Source organism: Ambystoma mexicanum, chromosome 4q (assembly GCF_040938575.1).
Source record: "Ambystoma mexicanum isolate Mex_15411 chromosome 4q, UKY_AmexF1_1, whole genome shotgun sequence".
NCBI classification, from domain to species: domain Eukaryota; kingdom Metazoa; phylum Chordata; class Amphibia; order Caudata; family Ambystomatidae; genus Ambystoma; species Ambystoma mexicanum.
Genome location: NC_090928.1, coordinates 1,193,749,488 through 1,193,774,664, shown reverse-complemented (window position 1 = coordinate 1,193,774,664; position 25,177 = coordinate 1,193,749,488).

Sequence of the window (25,177 nt, the reverse complement as noted above, 5' to 3'; positions counted from 1 at the left end):
CAACTTTCTTTTACAATTATTATCTCACATTCAATTTCCAATCGATAAAAATATAAACAAGAAACAACGTTTCTGCATGTGGCATTACCCCATTGAATTAAAATATTTACACTTAATGGAAGACACATTTCAACAACATAAACACAACAATTGGGATCACTCTGTGTTGACTTATCCACTTCCCAATCAGAATTTTATACTAATGGGGTAATTCGTATGGCGAATCTTAATTGATATATGCCTTTGTTTGGCTGGAAAATGCTAGAGACCACAAAAAATAACTAAGCCATATGAAAAAATCATAAGAGAACAAGAAATCGGCTTCAAGCAACCTTTTGGAAGAACACAAGTTTTTTGTTTTTTCAGTTCCATATTTAGAATGCACAAAAACCTTGTGAGCCGTAGAATGACTTTGGTACTGTTACCCCACATACATGTGAGCCAAAGCCATTCCCTTGTGGCCACCAACACTCCCACTGTTTCAGTTCCAAATACTTCAATGTAGTCTGTGTGTGGTCTTTATGTTTTTGTAATGTTCTATGTTGCATTTATTGTTGAATTATTTTGAGATTAGGTGTTTTATTTTAAGAATAGTACAAAATGTGTCTTGTATTATCTGAAATGTTTCAATATTTATCCATGATTTGGACTTTTTTGCTTCTGTACCTATGAAACACTGAGTGTTATGTTTAATACTCTGTTTGAACTTTTGATGATGTATATTTTGGTTATTGTAAATCTTGAAAATAAATGAATAAAAAAAAATAAATAAAGTATACACAATAAATGGTCAAGTGCTTTAAGGACTCATGCTTACTTGGATCCTGGCAGAATCTACAACCATAGCTACAAAAAGCTTCAATGTATATTGGCCAATTTCTGATTCTATCTAGTGTAAGCAGTTGGTTTAATTCAAACCTCAGATATAAGTCTCTTGCTTTTTGACAAGGGAATTGCACTAAGTATGGTTTATGCGGTATGCGCACTGTAGAAAATATAGCTGCTTCTTTATAACTCTTCAATGTATCGATAGTATTTAAGGTTTTGCATCAATCATGTGCAAATAGACAGATTTTTACATGTGCTTGCCGAAATTTTAAATCAGCAGGAGTTAAAGGTAGGTCAGCCAATAGTGTAACCAATTTCTTGTGATATTTTACAATTGATGGCGGATTGGCAGCAATTATCATTAGGCCCAAGTCTTCATATAGAGAGTTTTTAGGAGGAAATAGCATCTTTCCCAGGTTTGATAGTTGTCGCCAATTGTAGCGGGCAGACAGGGACGTCAAGCCCAACTCCTGTCTTAGTATCACGTTGGGCAAGGAATTGGCCAAGCGCAGCACCCCCCTCCATAAGCGTCCTTGCAGCTGGTCTAGAAATTGATCAATGTCTACTAGACATTTCCAATGCATACAGTATAATGGACTCAACTTTGAGGGTGTACAATTCAAAGAGAGGAAGTAAAGAAAATGTACAATATTTGTTAAATACCATACGCATTTGAGTAGCAAGAATTTTACACTCTTCGTTTAAGACTTTCTTCCACATTGTAATTGCAACAGAGTCAGATATTGTATAACCTAAATATCTGATTATGGAGGCTCTTGGAATAAGAGTGCTGCCGATGGACCAGTTCCAAGAGCAAAGCCGTTTCTTGAAGTTCTTAAACATAAATATGTAAGATTGTTTTGCATTGAATAATAAATTGTGTGAGCAGCAATATTCCACAAACAAGGACAGTTTTGTTTAAAGGCCAGAAGGTGTTCGATCGAATATCATGATATCATCGGCGAAGGTAAGCTAATGTATTTTCAAGTGGGCTAGTCTGGCAGGATAGCTGATTTGTTGCGCCCAAATGTCATTAATGCCACATAAGTACAAATTAAATAGAGTGGCCGCCAGGTTGCAGCCCTGCTTGACCCCCACCCCAATTGGGATGGCATTAGTGGTTGCGCCTGTCTGATTTACCCTGACATAATAGACCGTGTTCTCATGCAGTTTTGCAATTAAGAAGATGATGTGCAAAGGAATACCCATCATTCGCATTTTTTGCCAAAGCAATCCCCGCACCACGCAGTCAAAGGCAGCTTCAGATCTATGGAATAATGGCCCAGAGTCGACAACCTTTGTTTTAGCAAGCAAGTGAGCCATTAATGTTGCGTTGAGTGACGTCCCCATCTGGGCCCGAAAACCAATTTGGAAGCGTGAGAGAATATTGTGTTGCTTCAAATGGGCATGGAGATCACGCAGCAATAAAATTGCAAATACTTTGGCCGCAGCGTTAATAAGGGCGATGGGCCGAATGTTTGCAGTATTTTCCCTTGAGCCCTTTTTGTGTATCGGGACGATTATTGAGCCTAACCAGGAGGGTGGAATGTCTAAAGTGGCTAAGATATTATCAAATTGACACTTCAATATTTTGGCCCAAAGCAGAGGATTGCGTTTGAGCACACAGGGGGGGAACCATCAGGCCCTGCAGCTTTGGAGTATTTTAGGGCATTAATTGCACATTCTATATCCTGAAGGGACCACAATGGAAAGGGTACATTTGGAGTGATAGGTTTTTTTGCATTAATAGTGACAAACATCAAAGGAAGAGCAAATTTGTTCTTATAAAACGTCACCCAGGATTCTGCGGCTATAGTGGAGACCTGATTGGTGTTTAAGGTGCAGGAATCAGTCCTGAGCATTGCCCAGGTTGTACGCTGATCATTGCGGCATAGTGAGACAAGCATCTTCTGGTTGGACAGATTCTGTAGATATCGTTTCAAACTCATGCACTTATTACGGTAAACGTTACAGATCCTCTTTTTTGCCTCAGATACTCCTCTGATGGACAGCTTGTGTTTTTGAGCTTGCTCAAGGCAGCATTTTTGAGGCGTTTGGCAAGTTGAATTTCGTTGCGACCAAGATCTAGGTTTGTATGCTGTAAGATGATATTTTCTTTTCGAATGTTAGCCATCACACTTGCTATCACCTCCAAATAGCTCCTTACTTCGATTTTATCATATGATTCCGGTTTGGGTATGACATGAAGCCGGCCAAGCCGGACATCAATTTGGGCATTAATTTTATCACAAAGCCTGTTATTCCATCTAAGGGAGAGTCCATGACAATCTCCTTCCAAAAATGGTTGGTTTATATCTTCATTCAGACTAATGGTAGTGACATCAATAAGCAGCTGAGTGATAAGGTGATCCCCAAGACCTGAATCAAGTGTCTCAATGTTACTGCATCGATCCTGAAGGTTTACAGAAGTAGCGGAGTGATCAATACACGATAGCAAGGGGCCCCTCCTCCACTTGTACCCTGGTTCCTGCACATGGACTGGCACAAAAACTATATCCAATAATAATAAGTGTTCCTGACATAAGCAGCCTCTGAGTAAAGATGGAGAGGGAGAGTCAGAGGCTGAGTTATAAGCAAATAGTTCCAAGCATTCAGCATTGAAATCACCGGCCATCATTTTTCGGCAAGCCAGATGCTGTGATAGTACTTCACCTAACAGCTCGTCGAGTACATGAAATGGGTTGGATATTTTTACTAAAGCAAGATTGTGATACACAGATATACAAAGATAGCAATCCAGGCAAAACTCAGTAAATTAAATTAACACAGCTACAAAATATATTGATTTGTGAACAACTTGAATGCTGATATTCAGTTTTGTATTTATACAATTGGCTACACCACCGTATGGACGCCCCCTCCTTCCACGTTCGGCAGGCACTTGGTGTACAGTAAATCCTGGCAGTATGATTTCTTGTGTGGCCATTGTTTCTTGACAAAAAAGTATATCGCAGTTAGCCATAAAAGATGAATTATTAAATTCTCAGGGAGCTGGATTTATTGTATGGGCACATTGTCCATTGCGGGATTCAAAGTGGAAGCCAGTGATGTCAGCCATGACCAGTCTTTACTAATATTAGACAGGGAAACCAACTGTGCAATTACTGCAGATTTGAGCTCCCCCTGTGCATTTAAGGGGGCATTTGATGGTAAAGGTTGGGATGGAGGAGGTAATGGAGTTTCATTGAAGCAAATCGCATCATCTAAGGAGTCGGAGGATACAGGAGAAAGCCCAATCAGTTGTAATTCACGTTTGTACTGCCACACTAAGTCCATGATGATACTGAAGGCAGATCTGCCATATTTGGTGATCCAAAGGAATTTACATTTTTCTCAATGGTTAAATTAGAGGAATGTCCATGGGGTTTAGTTGAATGGGGCCAACCTGCTTGGAGGCCACTTTCAGATATACTTGTAACTTGTGCAAGTCCGCCATCATGGGGAGCTTAACATAGGGCTTTCCCAACCTGTACCAGTTTGATGCCCGTGGGCTTATAGAAAGCTGATAGGTGTGTTTGCACGGTATTTGGAGTTTTGTCAACTAAGGAAAGCAGGGCACTGGTAGAAGGGCCCAAGGTACTGTTGCCCACATCGAGCTTTTGCGGGCAAGCCGCTAAGTTTGTTCGCTTCTTGCAGGGGTGGGCAGTACCAGCACCTTCAACTATGGAGGAGAGTTGAAGAGCTTTTTTACTCTCTGCGGATAGTTCCTCAAAGGGGAAACCTTGGTCACTCTCTGCATAGACCTGGCCCAAGTTGTCTGAATTCACTGTGTGGAGGTTGTGCATTTTTTTTTTACATTTTTTTCATTTTTGTTCTTTTTATTGCGGTTTGACCCAGGAGTTTTTGAAGATGGCGAGGAGCTTGTCTATCTGCCTTTCTTTTCAGGGCTCTAAAGAACAAACGTTTCTCTTTCCGGGAGGTAAAAAGTTGGGGAAACGGTTGCACTCTGATACTCTGATGTTTCGAAAAGCCTCGTGAGAGCGGATGGGGTGTCTGGATGGAAAATATCACCAGCCTCTGTGTCCACGTCTGGGCCAATTTGCACCATAGGTGCCTCATTAGGATTTCTTGAATAAAGAATAGTAGTTGTTCTATCCTTTCAGTGTTGTTATTAACCTTTTGGCACAATTGTGCATGAGTGAATATCTGATTTGGAGGAGCAGACTGTGGGGCAGCGACTGTTTGTGCAAACGATTGAGCAAAGTAGTAAGCAATTGGTGTTGCTTCGCGCCGCAAACCAATGAGCACCTCCTCATCTACGGGCTCAGTTTGCATGGCAGTACTCACAGAGCCTACAGGGACGCCCTTCCAAGGGGGGGTAAACTGTACCCTCACATCGAAGGGAGTCTGCAAAAATGAATCCTTCTAGTTTGTGTATCTTGAATAAAATTTGGTTCAGGGATGACATGCAGTCCCTTAGTTCATAATGTGTGTAGTCGTGTCCTCTGTCTAACAGGTTTAGGATTCGCGAAAGTACAGGGTAAGATGCCTCCAAGGAATGCATGTCGTCCGATGGATCAAGAAGGTCAAACCTAAGGGGGGGAGCAGGAGCCCTTGGAGTAGGCGAGGAGGCAGCTCCTGATTTTGGTGCAAAGGGATCTTTATTGGCAGGGTAGGGGCAGTCGGAAGTAATTTGGCAGGTGGCAACATTAATAACAATTATTTGCAAACTGGGTGATCCGGGGACATGTTGGAATTATCAGGCATCTCACTTTTTTTGCAGTGCAAATGCACATCAGCTCTCTTACCACTGGGCAGTCTGACCGGAGTGGAGGGACCGATGGAGAAACGTACATGTTTTTCTAGTGCAGCAAGAACTACCGGAGCCAGGATAGAGTTATCAGAGGGAGATGAACTAAGAGGATCGCTGTTAGTCTCCCCGATAATACAGGGCTCATCCATCCTCATACTAAGAAAGCTTTTTCGAGTGGGGGATGTGCGAGTAAGACCTGCTATGGGAGGCCAAGCAGCCTGGGTGGGCAAAGTGAGCAATGTTGCTTCACCCTGAGCACGCGCATAGGCAAATGCCACTTCATGACAAATTAGGTTGTTTGAGGATACCGCATTTAAACTAGGCAGTAGGCTTTGCTCTCTTCCTGGATGTTCCATATTTGCAGTTTCCACAATACAAGGCAAGGGTTCACTTGCGACTTTGTTTGATTTTTTAGAGTGTGTACCTTTAGCCACTGAATTGCGGGGCAACCGGCCACTACAAAGGGAGTAGATCATTTAAGACTAGTAACCATTTGAAACTGGATGCACAAGTAAGCTTTCAACCAAAACCTTATGCGGCTTACTATAATCTCTTACTATAAAGTGACTATTTACAATCTTGGCCAGTCGCCGCTTTAATCTGCATCTGGCTCCCCCAACCGTCCCATCCTAACAGCCCAACAGCCACTTTCGATCCACTTCCGGGTGCGCACGCGGATGCTCGGGCCCGATGGTATTAGTAAGTGGACAGAACCTCTCAGTGGGGAGGTGGGCGGAGCTAGTGGCAAAAGGCGTGTCCCAGTTTGAATGAAGATGTTCACTGTGGGAGAAGAAAATAACGTTACCCAGTCGCAAAGAGCAACACAAAACAGCACTGAGTGGCAACAGGGAGTCCCAACTGTGAGTCCCAACAGGAGGGAAGATGCCGTAAAGGACACAGCTGTCCTATAAAGTTTCAAGCACAGGGCACTATGTGCCAAAGTCAAAAGTCACCTTTTCTCAGTGATCCATTTTGCAAGCAACAGTTGAAGTTGGCGCTTCCTCTTACTGACTCGTCGGGTCCAGGAGGAAGATTTGTGGCAGCCCAACAGACACTTTCGATCCACTTCCGGGTGCGCGCAAAGGTGTGGGGAGGTGGGCGGAGCTAGTGGCAAAAGGCGTGTCCCAGTTTGAATGAAGACGTTCACTTTTCTCAGTGATCCGGGTTGCGAGCAACCGTTGAAGTTGGCGCTTCCTCTTGCTGACTCGTCGGGTCCAGGAGGAAGATTTGTGGCAGCCCAACAGCCACTTTCGATCCACTTCCGGGTGCGATCTTCCGGTGTTAATCTTCACTAAAGATATGAGATCATATGTAAAAGACACCACTAGTATGATCCAGGTGCTGGCGGGTCTCAACACAGTTACCACAGAAATTTAAGTCACCCTAGACGTAACCGCGTTATACACCAGCATTCCTCAAGTTTACTGTATTCAAGTTATTGAATCATACCTGAATAAAAGAACATCAACACTACATTCAGTGCCTATGCCTTTTCTTTTGGGATGCACGAGAATTGCGCGTATGGAAAACTTTTTCCTATATGACAGCTCTTTTTACAACCAAAAACACGGTACTAGCATGGGGGCGACTTTCGCCCCGGATGTAGCCAATCTTTTTATGGATAATCTGGAAGGCAATTCAATTTACCATCCAGATAATCCATATAAGAATAATATCATATGCTGGTACCGTTATATTGATGATGTGTTCATGATTTGGAGAGGCTCCACAATACATCTGACCTCATTCACTGAATGGCTTAACCAACAGAACCCACATATTTAATTCACTGGTACCCACAATGTGAATTCCATCCCGTTTTTACACCTCAAGTTCATAAAATCACAAGAAGGCCACCTTGAAACCCCACTTTATCGGAAGGAAACTGATAAAAACACACTTTTACGTGGTGAGGGCTTCCACCCGTCTAGTCTAAAAGAGAACCTCCCGATTGGACAATTTCTCAGAATCAGTCGTAACTGCACTAAAATCTCAGAATATGAAAATCACAGAAAAATATTGAAATATCATCTCCGGAACCGTGGGTATCCAAACAAAACGATCCACAGGGCTTTTAGGAGAGCAAAACACACTGATCGGAAGACATGTCTTAACCCATCTAATAAAAACACTTTAGACAAAATTACATGTGTTTCCACTTTCTCTCCCATAAGTCACCTGTTGAGAAAGACCATCCTACAGAACTGGCATATTATAAAAACTCCAGATTTCGACCCTCTGTCACCTTGTTTTGCATTTAAAAGACAACCAAATCTAAGAGACAAATTGGTGCACACATACCCGAAAACAGTGGAACAACGTAACTCTCAGACTACACTTTGGGCCTTACCACCAGTAGTAGGCCACTTTAAATGTGGTTCATGTGGTTCATGCTCTGTCTGTGCCCTCAGTAAGAACATGAAGTCAATAGAGTTATATGAGACAAAATGGTCTTTGACATCTTTTTCAAACTGTAACACACTGTGGGCCATTTACGGTATCAAATGCCTGTGTCATCTTATATACATAGGGAAAACCAAACGCACGGTGAAACAAAGAATATGCAAACATAGGTCCTGTATTAAGAACAAAACGGACAATAAACCTTTGGTTTACCTCCAAAAAAACCATTCCCACACCGATCTTCTTTGGTTCATTATTCAAATTATCCCACAACCTCCTTGGGGGACATGGGGGAATAGAGATTGACTTCTTCCAAAAAATGAACAGAAATGGATATTTAATCTTTAAACGTCTAAACGAGGTTTCGATTTGGCGGTGGAATGGTCCTTGTTTTTGTAACCACACTCCACCAAGACAAGCTGAGTAGATACAACATTGTATAAGACAGTTAACACACAGCACCGTAGGGAGAACAGCCCCAGCCATTTCAGTTGTATGCTTAAAAAGAAGTTAGCTATAATCATCTTTATTTTGTCATTTCGCCTCGGAAGTGTCTTGGCGTAAGAACCTTAGCTGAGAAGTATAACCCTCATATTCAGCCTTTTTGATCTGAAATATACGGAATGGCCAGTGCCATCATCTGTAGGTAGTCTGCGACCAGACACACAGCAGTAATTGCAAGTTCTGAACGCATTGAAGCGGAAATTAGTACATCGCATGTCGAGCTGACAACAAGTCTTTAAATTGGAAACCTGACTTAGGACATTATGCCTGTTTGAAAATCCATCGCGCAACTTTGAATGTATTGTGAATGATTGGAGCTTAAAATTCAACCATCTGCAATGCAGGATTGTTAATCAGAACATTGCCAATTTGCATGCCAGTGTTTTCTGTTCCACACAAAATGTATACAACGGATTGATTCCTGTTACAGTTGCCAAGACAACTACCCCTTATCTCCTGATGAAGACGTACCAAACCATCGTTTACACGTCGAAACCGGTTGAGAGAAACCTAGGATAAGGTCACTTGCAAAGTCCTTTTTTGGCCTATCCCGATTGCTGACCACCTCTTCTAAAATCTACAGTGGCCATGCATTGTGTGTTGTTGTTGCTGACCACTTAAAAAACCTATTGTGGCCTTGCACTATGTGTTGTTTTGCACAAAAGCTTTTTGTATAACTATGAAATTGTGGATGAATTGTTATATTTGTTATATGTTTTTATTCTGTACTTATTGATGAGTTGTATGAGTATTTGGATGGATGTTGTATGGATGTGGATAAATGCTGGTGTGCGCAGTGTGTTTTGGTGAGCCTGAGACTGCCCAGGCTCTTTCTTCTACTGCTGCTGCTGCTACTGGAGTCTGTCTACCATTGCTACAACTGTTTCCAGGAGGAAGTGGTTTAAAATCCCTAACACACGCTGAGCGTGCGGTGTGCGCAGTGTGTTTTGGTGCTCTGGTGTGGAGGTGAGGGCGAGGGGCATGTTGATTTTCGTCCATGGAAGAAACTTTGTTCAACCACAGTGGGACATCTGGCAGCAACCATCTGCCCCCCCCAACACCAGACTGCAGCTGCAACGCTGGAATTCCGCTGCCGCTCCCAACTCCACTGTTGTACTGGGCACGTCTCGTGTAAGTACAAAATCAACTTTTAACAACGAAACTGTAATGAAACCTGTAAATGATCTTGCCGAGACTCTAGTAGGAGAACACGCAGACTCAGGTCTACATCCGTCTCAGCCATCTTTTAAGAAAAGAATGGCGAAGAAAAACACATTTCAGCCTTTAACTTCATCATTGGTTCCCAAACCTCTACCCGCGGACATTCCATCATGTGTCCACTCTTACCGAAAGCATTTATCACCGTTTAGTACCCCGCCGACCCCTCTCTCTTGCCCTCCACTATGCAACTCTGCAGAGGATGCGAAAGAACTTTCATCGCGTGTGGCGTTGCCGTGTTTGGGGAAGGAGGGGGGAAGGAGGTTGGCAGTCACATTTGCTGCTCCATGGGGCCGTGTGGGTCGGCTCGGGAGGGTGCTGGGGCTTCTCTGGACATGTGTGGTCCCGGGGATGGGCTTGCGAACGGGGCTGCCCTCTGCTTGTGTTCGGCTGCTTCTGCCTCGGGGGAGCCCGGGCTCGACCTGACAGCGAGCTCTGAGAGAGAGGCAAACCACGGAGTGGAATTCTGTGCGCCCGCTCCTACATCCGATGCTTGTGACACAGAATGCGAATTTGTGCCCACATCTTGTACGAGGCCGAGCACACCTAAATCACTATTTTCAACCGCGCATTATGTTCGAAATTCCCCCATTGCCAAGCTGCCCAAGCTAATGGTACTAGCTTGGCGCGCTCACACTATGAGAAACTGGGGAAACAACGACAAAATCGATAAAATCAATGGTGGACTGGATCCAAACCTGACAGAGACTGCTGAGTCCAGAACGTGCCCTTCACATTGCTTGACACCTAAAATAGCCTCGGAAGTCTGTGCCCAAACTGACTTTGAGTCTGGAAATGCTGAGAAGAACTGTGATATGGAAAATGAGGTATTCTGCCCCCCTGACATGCTCCCACACACACTAAATACATCACATGAAGAGTGCGCCTCTCCTGCACTCATGAAGAACAGGAGAGACTCACTTGAAGTGGTAAATAAAATCTTACAGAGCATCTCACAAATAAATAAGGCCTGCAATTTCTCGCCCAGAAGAGTCAGCCCCTCAGCTGATTGGGAAAAACAGTGGATGCCTCCAGTGTCCACTCACGAGGCACAATTAGGGGTAGGTCGGATCACCTCATACCACAACCCGATGTATACTATGACAAATGTAGGGTTTAACGAAGAAAAAGTCGGGTGTCTGGCATCACCTCGCTTATCCTGTTCTCAAGCCCGGGCTCCTCAAAGGCAGGACACTCTGCAAATACGTTCAACTAACCTCAGAAGCGCCAAACACACGAGCGCACACAATGGTGTGGCGAGTGACTCTTACGCTTCTAGTTCCTCCTTGTCTGAGACCTGCTCATCCGTCTCCTCAATTATAGAACGTGATTTTCCAAAAGTCAGGAGATCGAAAGCTCAACTACATAAGAAAGACCGCTACTCAAATGTCAGACTGAGAATGTCAAAGAACTTCAATCAGTACTAATGTCATCTACAGGAATCTTGATTGCCCCCTTCCTAAAGCTCTATGAGCAATTGAATGACAACGTGAAGGACCTGACAACGTTAGTGGCGCTTATGAACTCGAAACTAATTAACATCGAAAAAGACCTGAATGCTGAGAAAAAGGAAAACAGGGCTTTAAAAACAAAAACAACCTCGGCCTTGCAAACATTAATGGAACAGAAAGAAAACAACAAACTGGACAAAAAATTACTGGCTGAGATCGCCAAAGAAGCACTAAGTGTGCTAAAACATCGACAGGCGTTGCATCAGGATGCCACTCAGCGAGACAGGTTGGAACCTCAAGGTCCTCAAAGAAACGACAATGGGCAATTGTTTACTGAGTCCCCCGTCTCTACATCTGTCAGCAACCTCCGTAAGGACACTGGAGCTCCGAGGCAGCAAACTATCACGGAAGCCTTGGAAACTACAAAACTCTCCAGTGATCCAACAGAAGCTCTAAAAATTACATCAACAAGCTCCAATTGCCCGGTCTAAAATGGTCTGACCAGTTCTATGGGTCCTCTGACTCATTTAGTATCTGTTAACCTGTGTAACCAGGGCCTAATACCCGACACTGAAAAACCTTTGCAGGGGGACCCAGCTCTTAGTCTGGGAAAACTGACAGATGATTCATCCGAACAAATGAACTTTGCCTGTGCTTTGGAAAGCAGCAAGAGCTCTCACAATCCTGCGACGTTGGACCCTCAAATACCCTCTACATCGGCAATTACACCGGATATGGGTGCCGCTCGTGTGTCTGCGGAGACTTAAATTCCACAAATAGCTGAGCCGAAAAGTCAAATATTCGACATATTCAAAGGAACTGTACCTCAGAAACCAGGTCCAAAGGTACCTAAATTAGGACAAGTAAAAAAACGAAAAAACAAAAAACCAAAGACTTGGAAATAACTCAAGAAAATTTCTCCGGAACCTAAAAACTGTCAACGTCACTGTCAATAACACTCTTACAGAAGATAGAGACTCTGTAAAGAATAAAGATCTCCCTACTGCCAATGCAATTGCAAAGACCAAGGGCCTGGAGCCGTCTTCTGAACTTGCCGATGAACCTTCCATCGACCTTATCAATCTTTCTGTGTACGAAGACTTGGAATCACAGGAATTGGCCCCTGAGACGGGAGACGAAGTCTTGGTAGCTGCCCCAGAATCGCAGAAAAAAACAAATGATGAAAATGACCCGAAACCCATTCAACTACCGATTGGTGCTTCAAGAATTTGCACTTTACTTGAAAAGACCATTGCACGGGACTTGCCGCAGGCTGTCCCCTTGAGTCTGACTTTCAAAACTTTGGAGGACAGACGCAAAGCCCTTGTGCACCTGCAGTCAATCCCCAAATCTTTGATGGAAAAGATTCCAGACTCGAAAGAGGGCTCGCGAAATTACGGCGATCCAAAAGGAAATACTTATGATGGGCCTGACTGTAACAAAGAGAACAAAACCAGATCAAGACCGGATCGACACGAGACCAAGGAATCAGGTCTTGGCCCAGACCAAAGGGAACGGCGACAAGCAAACAGGACGGACAAAGGATGCAGCGAAAAAGGTCTATCACTCCACAAAGTCCGGCTAGAACGCATAGAAAATGGCGACAATCTCATCTTAAATCGCACAAACATCCTATGCCTATTTCAACACCTGCCACCTCTTAGAACGATTCGTTCTGACGACATCAAGACTGTGGAATTTAAAAACGAGGACCAAAATGACAAAATCATCCTCCACTTTAGATCCAGAATCGTCCTGAATATTGTCCTGGACGCTGCATCTGCACTTATGTCCATGGGCTACGACATCTCAGAAGTGTTTGAGAATGCTAAAACAGAATATTGGTCAGAAACTCAAAAACTCAAACTTGCCTATGCTCATCGGGAATCGTCTTCTTCTAACAGAGCCACTGAAATTGCCCCGTATCAAAACTCAGAAACGTCCAGAGAGAGCGAATTCCATTCTCGCCTCGACAATAAGAAAACGCAATTATCCACTAGTGCCACTGAGAACGACTTAGGGAAATTCTCTAAAGATGACACCATCAAAATCACCATCAAAGGCGCCTGTGCTATGGACTCAAGCTGTGACGATTCATTAAGCCCAAGAGATCTAAGAGGCGACCAAAAGGAATGGTCCTGGTTGGCGGAAGCCTTTTGTAGACCCTCAAGACGATAATGCCAGGTGGTAGAGGAGCAACTGGAGTTCAGGATCGGATCCTGGAACACGAGGGGCTTCTCCCACCTATTCGAAGATCCTTGGCTGGACGTGCTTGACGTGGTCTGTCTTCAGGAAACTTGGCTGACTACTTGTCCGATCGTGGATACCTATGAAGTGGCATTCAATCCAGCCATCAAAAAAACCAGAGGAAGACCTATGGCAGGCCTGCTGACACTTGTAAAAAAAAGTTCTGGGTGCCGTATTATAAATACTACAAACTTGTCGCCCTTTATTCAAGTATCAACGCTAGCCTCGATAGGGCCTAGAACTAACAATGTTATCCACTTCCATCTACTTAACCTATATTGGAACCATACTCAGGCCGGGACAACTCCCTTCATAGATAAAGTCTCATCAACAATTGAAGATCTACTGCTCAAAAATGAGTCAAACAACATAATTATATGTGGAGACTTGAACATTAACTGCATGGATATAAGACGGAAAAACAACGAAGTCCTTCATGTACCGAATAACTTGGCCACTAAATGGATGGCGGAAATGGAAGCCAGAGATCTGGTAATGCTAAATGGAAACACTACCGGTGATATAACGGCCAAACCAACGTGGAGACGACTCGCACAGAATTCTATCTTGGATTACTTTTTCGTCTCAGAAAAAATTCAACAGTCGACTCTGTCTTTTGTGGTAAAGCAGATGACCCAAAGTGATCATGAGATGACAATTTTAACCTTGCGAGTTGCAAAACAACCATCTGACAAATGCTGGAATCATCGGATCCTGGTCGAGCCAAACAGAGTGAGGCTGTCACTCCGTCCCGATGAAGTCTTTGAAATTTCAGAAACATTCATTAAGACTGATTTTGGAGTGGAATACGTTCATCTTCCACAATCATTTGTGGAAAAAAAACATGGATCGAGAAATCCTGGGTTTGTAAATAAACATAAATTTGATGTTGAGGTCATGAGGATAAAGAGGGAACTTCGTGCCACTATAAGACACATAAAATCCAGAGATCCCACAAAATTCTTGCAAGAAAAACATGCTGCAAAACAGAAATATAAAAACTGGATAAGATCCCACAAGGCTCTAATGTTCCAAAACGACGCAGAATTGATGTTGCTAAAGATGAGTAACAAAAACTCGTCTGAGTTTTGGAGTTTACTAAACAACGAAGGTGCTCCTCAATCTGCACTGATGACAAACATGGTTTCAGAGGCAGAGTGGTCTTCACATTTCTAAAATCTGTACAGTAAAAAAGGGTAGTGGTCATCCCCGATGACACCGAACCTAACAAAATGGGACCTCACTTTCCCTAAAGCTGATCTGCTCCAGATAATTAAGAATGTCAGTGCTTCAAGGGCCCCGGGACCGGACGGCCTCACCATCTTCACTATAAAGCAAAATCCAGAACTATGGGCAGAGTTTTGCGAAGAGCTCTTTACCCGAATCTGTAGAAGATGTGAAACTCCAAACTCCTGGAAGACTGCAATAATAGTCCCCATCTTCAAAAAAGGAAATCGCCTTGAGCCCAAAAACTATCGACCGATAGCGCTCTTGGACGTGCTAGGCAAAGTGTACGCAACCATGCTCCAACAGAAACTGTCACAATGGATTGTCGATAGCATCCACACTGATGTACGACAGACGGGCTTCGTAAAAGGTGTCGACTGTGGCCTAAACCTTTTGCTAATAAATTTGCTAAAGATGGAAGCAATTAGAACTGGAAGAAAGGTCTATTTAGCCCTGATAGACTTCTCCCATGCTTTCGACTCAATCGACCGAGAACTACTGTGGACAAAGATGACCAATTGGGGATGTCCTGAGAGTCTACTAGCCGCCATTAAAGAAATTCACACTGCTACTACCATCAGAGTGCGCCTTGACCAACGCGGATCTCTTACAGAGGAAATTAACACCTTCTGCGGAGTTAAACAGGGCTGCCCTCTGGCGGCGATCATATTTAACTTGTTTCTCTCGGACATTGGCATGTCAATTAACGAGCCTCGATCCTTTTCCCCAAAAATACATGGCTGTGCTCTAAGCTGGATGCTGTATGCGGACGACTTAATCTTGTTAGATACCACCCCAATCAGCCTACAGCGTAAAATGAATGCAGTGGAACGTTATGTGGAAACCAATGGTCTGCACATCAAAAACACAAAAAGTGAAATTCTGACATTGCAAAACCTGCAAACGGGCCGCCATCAGATAACAAACAAATTTAGATGGCATCTGGGAAAAGAAAAACTTACCACGGTGGAAAGCACTAGATATCTCGGCATGCAAATTAACACAAACATAAATGATAGCCCTTGGATGGAGATTACGAAAATAAAATGCCGACATTTTGCCTCTCAAGCACTGATCCTAAACAAAAAATACGGGAAGTTCTCGCTTAAGCCAGTGATAACCTTTTACCAGCAGAAGGTTGTCCCGTCCCTCATATATGGAGCTGAAAATGCTTTTGGATGCCCAGTTGAATTCTGGCCAACCCTAGAACACATCTTCTGGGTAAAAACTTTACATCTACCAAATAGCATCCCAACAGCCTGCCTACGTTATGAGTTAGGCTTGATTTCTATTGAGGCACGGATCACGTGGAATGCCCTGGCCCTATTTAGGAAAACTACACTGCCAGACCTTGCTCCACAATTTAAAATACTGAGCAAACCTGGAAATGCAAACCAAGACTGTCTGTTAGCTTTATGGTTTAAGAAATGTGAAGAGCTTCTGACCATGTATGAGACCAATACCAAAACGCTGCAGGACAATCCGCTGTTGGTAAAGAAAAAGATCTGGGAACTCGATTGGATCCAAACCAGCGAAGACCGAAGGACTTCCAAAACAATGAGGGACGCTCCTAGTGAAGCAAGAGCGTTCAATAAACTGCAAAATGATGTGGTCTTATTCCCAGACAACAGGAGGAGAGCCACATACATGAGATTCCACCTAAACCTGATTAGAACTAAAGAACTGGGCTGGAAAGGATAAGTCTAACATCGTATGTAGGTTTTGTAAAGCCTGCGACGAAACGCTTAAACACCTGGTCTTATTCTGCCCCTTCTTTAGATCTCTAAGAACTAAACATCTTGGACAAATGTTAAATGAATATATACTGAGGAACGCCGAAGAATGGTGGCAGCAGATGTTCATGGGTTCAAACACAAAACTGACAAGGGTGTTACCCCTGTTTTTGCATGAGATTGAAAGGAGCCTTGAGATATCTGACGCCGAAGTATAAGGACATTAGGTTAGTGTCTAACATGGCTTAGTCATCACGTGAAGCAAACTAATCACTCCCTGACAAGGCTCCTTTGGCACTAAAGACACAAACCGTGTCAAAAGGACGGAACTTTATCTCATGCACATGTTTTGTCTTGTTTTGTCTTGTTTTGTTTTGTATTGGGTCTGGACTAACTCGAAATGTTTTAAAGGTTTGTATAAACCAATAAAATAAAAAAATAAAAATAAATACATAAATGCATGAATGATTTAATAGGATGATTTTTATCAAATGTTGATGTTTTTATAATATTCCTGCTATGTGAAATAAAAAATTGTTAGAGTGCAGATTAAGCCGTGATTAAATTCACAGAGAAAAATGTATTAGGTTTAATAAAATCCTTAATACGCTTTTTTGCAAATTGTTTCCTCTGGATTTCCTTTCTGAGATGTATTATTACGGTAATACCCCAATCTAGAGAGTGGGGTCTCCTGTGTCTTTCAGTGACAAGTCTAACAAACAGAGACCACATATATGTCACTATCTATTTTTCACAATGCATCTCAAGCTAATTCATGGCTTGAGATAAATGGTCTCTTCATAACAAAAATACATATCGACACGGGCGAAATTTTAAATGTGTGAGTATCTTATAATTCACCTAAGTATCTCTTGAGATTGAGATATAAAATAACAACTACCAACGAATGTTAATCAACATTTTAAATGTGTGAGTATCTTATAATTCACTTAAGTATCTCTTGAGATTGAGATATAAAATAACAACAACTACCAACGAATGTTAATCAACATTCCAATATGGTGACCGACTCGACTTGTGCATTGTGAACGAATGAGCGGTCCAGTTTTTCCAACACTGAAACACATGACTTCCTGTGTGTACTTCCCGTCGCGGGCTCTGGATAAACAGGAGTGTACGCTCCGCTAACCAGAGATGCTAGGCTCCCACGCGGATGATTTATCCACAGTAGCGAAGAACCCAGAAGGTAAGAACTCCTAATTTGCACCGACTTGGTCTACACGAGCTGCGGTCTAGACACGTGGAGACGGCATCTGATATCCTTTTTTTGCTGTCTGTTGTTCTTCCATAGGCAGCTAGTAGGAGACCCTCAGTGAGACTGTGCACAATTCAGTTCTGTGCAGTGTTCGACTACACACATCCAATTAACGACCTTTCGGTATACAGCAAAACAATAAATAGAGGTAATGTCCCTGCTGGTTAAAGACTGACCTTGATGCTCTATTGATAAATGAAATGCCACAATCTACACCGGGGCTTCTCTCACTGCTGCACTTATCTCGCAAATATGTAGGCTCCGAATTTATAAAAACTGATTCCTGAGAGCACTAGCCAGAAGTAACAACATCACTTATCGATCACGTTAAAGGGATGGCTCTGAATTAACTGAAAGAACAGCGAGCTAGGAAGATAGAGTAAACTATCAGGTGCTTTATGTAAAGAAACGACCACTTCCCCTTCTTTTTCCTCCTCTTCCCCCTGCACCCTTTTCTTCCTTTTCCTCTCCCCCTCCCAATAATATAACTAAATGGCGTGAAAATTTATGCCCTGTGGTATGCTGACGATTTAGTTTTGGTATCTAAAACACCTAGTGGTTTACGTAACCTTCTTACTGCGCTTTGCCAATATTTTAAAGATAATGAATTGATAGTAAACACTGGTAAAACACAGATTGTCACTTATGTTCCCAAGGGTTCACACAAGCGTTTACTAAACTGGCAAATTGAAGGCACTCCCATAAAAATAGTTCCAAATTATGTCTACTTGGGTCTTATTTTTGATGGCTGTCCGGCATTAGAGTCACACTTGAACAAAATCAAACAGAAACTAACCATGGCAATTTGTCAAACACGTTTGATTATTTCAAAATATGGTAAGTTTTCGATCAAGGCAGCCATTACTTATTGGAATCAGAACGTAGTGGCAACTGTTCTCTATGGTCTTGAAACACAAATTATACCTAAAGGTTTCTTAAACACATTAGAAGCCAAGTTCTGGAGAGCAATTTTTCATCTACCTCAATGTGTACCTGGTGCGTTATTGCGCTATGAGTTAGGCTTAATTTCCCTAATGGCCCTCCATAACTGGCGTCTATGTGCCTTATTTCGTAAATGCTTGTTATCCACATGTGACAATTCTACATTATCATCTATTTCCAGTTATTTACTTACCTCATTAGAAATTTTTCCTAAAAATTGGTCCACAAGTATTTTGAAGATCATGGTGAACGCTGATATTCCTCTTGATCTTCTGGTGTTTCATCCGAAACAAGCAAAGAAGAAAGTGTACATGATGGACTGGATAGATACTAGAACCCAATGTTTAACTTACAAAGACTTTGACTCTGCAATATTTGGTCCTAAACGATATAGAGAAACTGCGTCCTACTTATGTCTGGCTCCATCTGCTGCTATTAGATCAGCTATTTTGCGTCTGCGACTTAACATCTGGCCTACGCGCCAGGTTAAAATAAGAAGGAAACAGATCTCCCCAGATCTTAACTGGTGCAGATTTTGTAATAACATCACCATAGTTGAAACTCTGCGACATATAATATTGGACTGCCCGGCTCTTATGAGCACGAGAGGTGTACATTTTGTGAACCACTTTGCGTATTTTGCACAAATTGACCCAAGTCACAGATGGGCGGCCTTGGCTGCAACCGAATGTATGAGCATAAGAATTGCCACTGTTAATTTTTTAAATGCTTTGAACATGGAATGAATCTGGTATTATGCTCTCTGTTCAGCAAAATGAATTTGTTTTAAACATCTTATTATAACATGAAATATTTTATTAATATTTAACTTTTGTCTAATCGGCTGTTATCTTGTAGTTGTATCTCTTTTATTGTCATTGTCTATGTCTATGTTTATGAAATTTTGGCTATGTTAAAAATTGAAAAAGTTGATATAAATTCAGCTATATTCAATAAATAAAAAAAAAAAAAAAAAAGATTATTTTTATTAATAAAACAGGAAACGACATTTAACATCCTGTATAGGTTATAAGTTACCTTTTGATCAAATTTTTTTAGACTCTGACAACGAGTTGAGCAAAACACCCGCCCCTGGACTCAAGGAGCCAAAACATCAAGAAGATTTTTCTTCTGCTATTTCATCATTTGAAAATTGCAAATAGGGTGAGTGGAAGACCTGGGCCTCTTCCCTTTGTTTCCCTGTGATCTAAATACTCAAAAACTATAAAGAAAGTGAAGTGAATTATGAAGGAAACTTCCCCATTCAGATCAGTATTCAAAATCATTATCTGTCTTGAAACCGTCAGGACTTTGCCAAGAATAAGAAAAACTTGATTAGGAATTAGTAAATTGTGGCTCCTTAAGGTTACACGATTGCACCCTCCTTTTTGAAAGAATATGATAATGCACATTTCATGTTAGTTTCTATTTTGTATCTATATACATATTAAGGTTGGTGTACACTATGATGGTATGTCACAGAAAGTATTGCTAAGTCTGCCTTGAGCACAAGCATGTAGTTTTGAAACCGCATTGTTTTTATGTCTATTTAGTGTGGGCTACAAACTGAAACAAGTATGAACAACTACAAGTATTCAATCCGAACAAATCTCTTTGAGATGAAAAAGTGATGCTGTGTCCTGAAGACGGCTACACCTGCAACAACAGACATATTGTGAAAGTGCCTGATTGCTCTGTTGCCATTAGCCAAAACATATGTTGACCATCACAAGAGCTAAAAGACTTTCAAAAAGCTCATCCCTTGATAGAGTAGTGTCTTGTGAACAATATTACTCTACCTCCTTGTTTTGAATAACCAAGTGTTACATAAGAAACACACACTCACGTACTAACCCCACTACTATCTTTTTATGTTATTATATGACAATTTGTATGTCTCTATTATTTGTCTTAGCTCAAGATCTTTTTTAGTACATTTTTTATACCTGTTTCTCTTGATAATTTAATAAAATCTTCCTTTTCTTACAGTCCTATGGTTTCACGACTTTTGTTGCATATCAGTTATATTGCAGCAGGCAATAAGAATGTATCTCTATTAACACAGATGTTAGATGTAATCCCTGGTTTTAGGAAATGACTCATACTACCATAGATACACCAATCTTTAGATCACATAATGAAGAGACAGGGTCACCACCTTCGTTGTGCTCCTTCTGCTCTACACAATCCCTCTGGTGTTACAGGGGGGAGCATGAGGTGAGCAATGATTCTACGGAAGCTGCTGCGGTCACCTGTCCAGTGACATGTGGGAGTGGGGTGCCTGCACTAAGATGGGCAGCCTCCCAGTGGAGGTTTTGCTGTACAGGATCCAGTACAAATCAAATGGCCCATCCACAAAGAATGATTATAATAATTAGAGGTTGGGTGACAAAGCTGCACAAAAGCAGATGAGAAGTGAAAATTAAAGAAGAGCATTAGTTTGGTTCAACATCTTTATTTTCAATAGAATCAAAACATATCAACAATTAAACAAATGCTATCAATAAAATTGAACCCAAAAGCATCCGATAAACAGTTAATAAGCAAGATAGCATACTGAAATATAATAAAGTAAAGACCTTAAAAAATACATAAGAAATGTAGGAAAAAGAGAGAGAAAGAAAAGGAAAATAGAATAAGATGAGCATTCGTGATGTAGAGCTTTATCTTGGGAAATACATTTTATTATTATTTTCATTACTCTGGTCAATTACCTGCTACAGGCTGCATGCAGTCACAACCTCTGCATGTATCTGATTCCTGTGTTATATGGCTGAAATTAAATAAAAAAAACCTTACGCTAAGGCTCAAACTCTTCACTTTGATTCCGTTGTCTAACGTGTATGCCACCAATGCACGGGCCCAGACGTATGCTTGAGGGCGTATGTGCTTGAGAACAGTGTGTCGTGTGTGTTGTGGGCAAGCCACGACGTTGCTCCATGTTGAATGAAAGGGGGACACCTACTAGTGAAATGATAGACAATATCTACCTTGTATGAGAGATAATTTGGGGTGTAAAAGAGCCCAGCTGGGCTGATGAGATCACACTTTTGGGTGATAAAGAAAACTATATGCTCCACTGTCACACTCAAGTATATAACGGGGCAATAGTGGACCCCTTTGTCAATAAATGGCTGCTATTTGAAGATCCAGTTGTTGAAGAAAGCATCAGTTTGGCCATCACGAAATGCTTTGATCTTAATATTAATCCAAACATGTCCTGGAGTCCAATGAGTTCCCATATCCTAACCCCCAATTTTTACTTTCACTACACTACTCCCCCTCCCATCTGGCCCTCTGAGGCTGTGCCACATGTTACTCATTATAAAACCCAGGTAGGTAAATAAATGTGAATTGATGTATGACTCAGCAAAGGGGGACACAATACAACAAGCATCCGGGACAGTGACCTTTTGGAGTGTCTTCATTTAGGCTTTTAGGGTTACTGAATATAGGCACTAAAATGTGTGTTAGGGCGCAGACTAATGTCTCGGAACATGTCTTACCTGAATTAAGCGGACCAGAGCATAGCAACTTTATATGCGAATGTGGACTAGTGGGCGACATGAGCCATTGAAGCAAGTAAGCAAGGAAAAGGCCTTCGAAAAGAATGTGATCGCCAGTCTGGAGATTTCTAAATATAGCAATTCAGTGTTTTAGCCCATGATGTCTAACTTGTAATGTCTGTTATTAAGACCAGGGAACATACATGCATGTACCACGATCAGTAAAAACGTTGTCTTTATTTATTCAGTAAATCTAATCGTTAAAGCCGCCGCAGGCCTTCCACATCCTCCAAGCCTCTGCCTTCAAATCATCACATTCTGAAGCGCTCTCAACCTGGGGCATACTCATTCTAGAACTCTTACATCCTCTAAAGGTAAACAAGCCATTCCTACATTATACTTTTTTTAACTGCCAAAATGAACATGACGCATTATGGTGAACATACCACATATAACCACATATAACACACTGATATTATCTGAAACAACATGTATTCCACTCCTGTATTTGCTCATCCACCCTGGGCACAACCTCAAGTGAGACAACCTCTTCCTCAAATCCTAACATGGGGCCGCAGTGGTCACGTGGTGCACCAACCTATACTGAAACACCCTTTCCATCACTGCAAGCACCCAGTCACCCCCTGTTGCAATGGCAATCCTAATTACATCCATTAATGGCCTATTACATCTTTCCACTACAGCATTCCCTTTGGGATTATATGGAGCAGTTGTGGAATGCTGCATTCCATTCTTCTCCGGGAAGTCTTCCATCTCCTTAGCCACAAATTGCGGACCACTGTCCGAGACAATTGTTGTCGGAAAACCTTCTCTTCGGAATACTGAGACCAAGAATTGCACGACCCTGTGGGCACTGACGTCCTTAACCACACACACACCTCAGGCCACTTTGACAACATGTCACAACCACAATCAAGTAATTTCATTGACTGCCTCTCACAGCAATCAGTCACAAGGCCACTGCCACCACATCCCACACAGAGCTAGGTGGCTCCACCACACACATTGGTGGTGACTTTGTAATCCACACTTTATCACTCCCTCTGCACCCCTCACAACAAGTGCTCAATATCATCGTCCATGCCAGGCCGCCAGTACTCTTGGCAAATCATTCCCTTTGTCTTACACATTCCTAGATGCCCCTAATGTGCAATCTTCATTACGTTTTCCCTCAATCCTTCTGACATCCCAACCAATCTCCTCTGATCAACACTCCCTTACCAACATTCAACTCATTTTTGAATTCTTCTAAAAACCTCATCAGGCTCCTCCACAGGCCATTCTCTTTGTACAAACTCTACCACCTGTTGGTATAACTAAAATTGTGCACATTGCTCAGGCCAATTGTCTTCATCACTAACCTGGCAATTCACAAATATTTCTCCTTCCACATCACACTTCTTCTTCACCATCCTCTATTGCATTGCGTGATAATGCATCTGCGACCAAACGTCGTTCCCCTTTAATGTAACACACCTCAAAGTCCAATCCATGCAGAGCCGTTATCCATCTAATTATCCTGCTGGACCACCCTCCAAACCTTTCCTATTAAAAATACCCACCAACGGTTTAAGATCCGTCACTATGAAAAATGGCCTTCCCCAAGCAAAGTTTTTGAATTCCTCCACTCTGCAAACACAAGCTAGGGCCTCTCTTTCCACACCTGAGTATCTCCTTTCCGCTTCTCTGAGCACCCGCAAGGCAAATGCCACTGTTTCCACCTCATTACCTTTTTGCTGCATTAGCACTGGCATCCGTACATAGATGCACATCCCGTCCTGGCACCCCTTTAGCATCGGGGCATTTTCCAGACTAAACCTTACATCCTAAAACTCGTTTTGACATTTCTCACACCATATAAAACGTGCAATCCTTTTGTTTAGTTCGTCATGTCCTTGGTTCTTTCTGCTAGATATTTTATACATTTCCCATAAAATTCAACAAGTCCTAAGTATGAGGACAACTCTGTCTTGTTCCTTGGCGGCTTCACATGTCTAATTGCTTCCACAGTGATGACTTTTGGCTTTATCCCGTGGGCTGACAACTCATGACCCAAATACTGGACTGTACAGTTGGTGGCTAGGTAACCAGTATGGGCAGCAGACGGGGATATCATCAAGGGACAGGGAGAGAAATTAGAAGCAAAAATTATGGTCTTGAGTTGCTTCTAGAACCTTAGGTGGTCCAGCTCAAGTTTGAGAGAGGAAGGGTAGCTGTTCCAGAGGGAGACCCCAGCCGAGGACAGAGATGTACCCCCACTCTCTTCCTGGAGAAGCGTCTGACCCTTAGAGTGTTGGAGGTGAATGAGCAGAGGGCTCGAGAAGGAAGATTCTTAGTAAGAGAAAGTTGGATGTAGTGTCGTCCCCCGCCCCAGAATGCCTTGTGGACCATGCAGAGGGTCTTGACATTGATCCTGGCAGCCACAGGGAGCCAGTGGAGAGATTTCAGGGCTGGAGAGATACAATACCTGAAATTGATCCTGGCAGCCACAGGGAGCCAGTGGAGAGATTTCAGGGCTGGAGAGATACGGTCCCTGGCCTTGAGGCCAAGGACAAATCTCACAGTCCTGTTCTGGATAAGTTGTAAATGCTGAATAGTAGTGGCAGGCAGATTTAGAAAGAGGCAGTTGCAGTAGTCCAGCCTAGAGAGGACCAGGGACCTGGAGCTTCTGTGGGAAAGTGAGAAAAGGAAGAATACCTCTGAGGAGGTGCAGCCGATAGTGTGACTTCTTAGAGATGTCAGAGATATGAGGAGAGAAGGAGAGGGTGGAGTCGAAGATGAACCTCAGGTTCCTAGTTTCAATGGAAGGAGCAGGTAGAGTCCGGGTGGGCGGCCAGAGTGAGAGGGGGAAAGCGGGAAAGCGGGAGCAGGTGTCCCAATGAGGAGGATCAAAGTCTTACTGGCATTAAGGCAGAGATCGTTGGAGGCACACCATTCATGAATTGCGGGCAGACAGTCAGGTATGAGAGAAGGAGAGCTGGGTGTCATCTGCATAACACTGGAAGTTAGAGCAGAAGGTAGAAATGCAGTGGGTCAGAGGTTCCAGG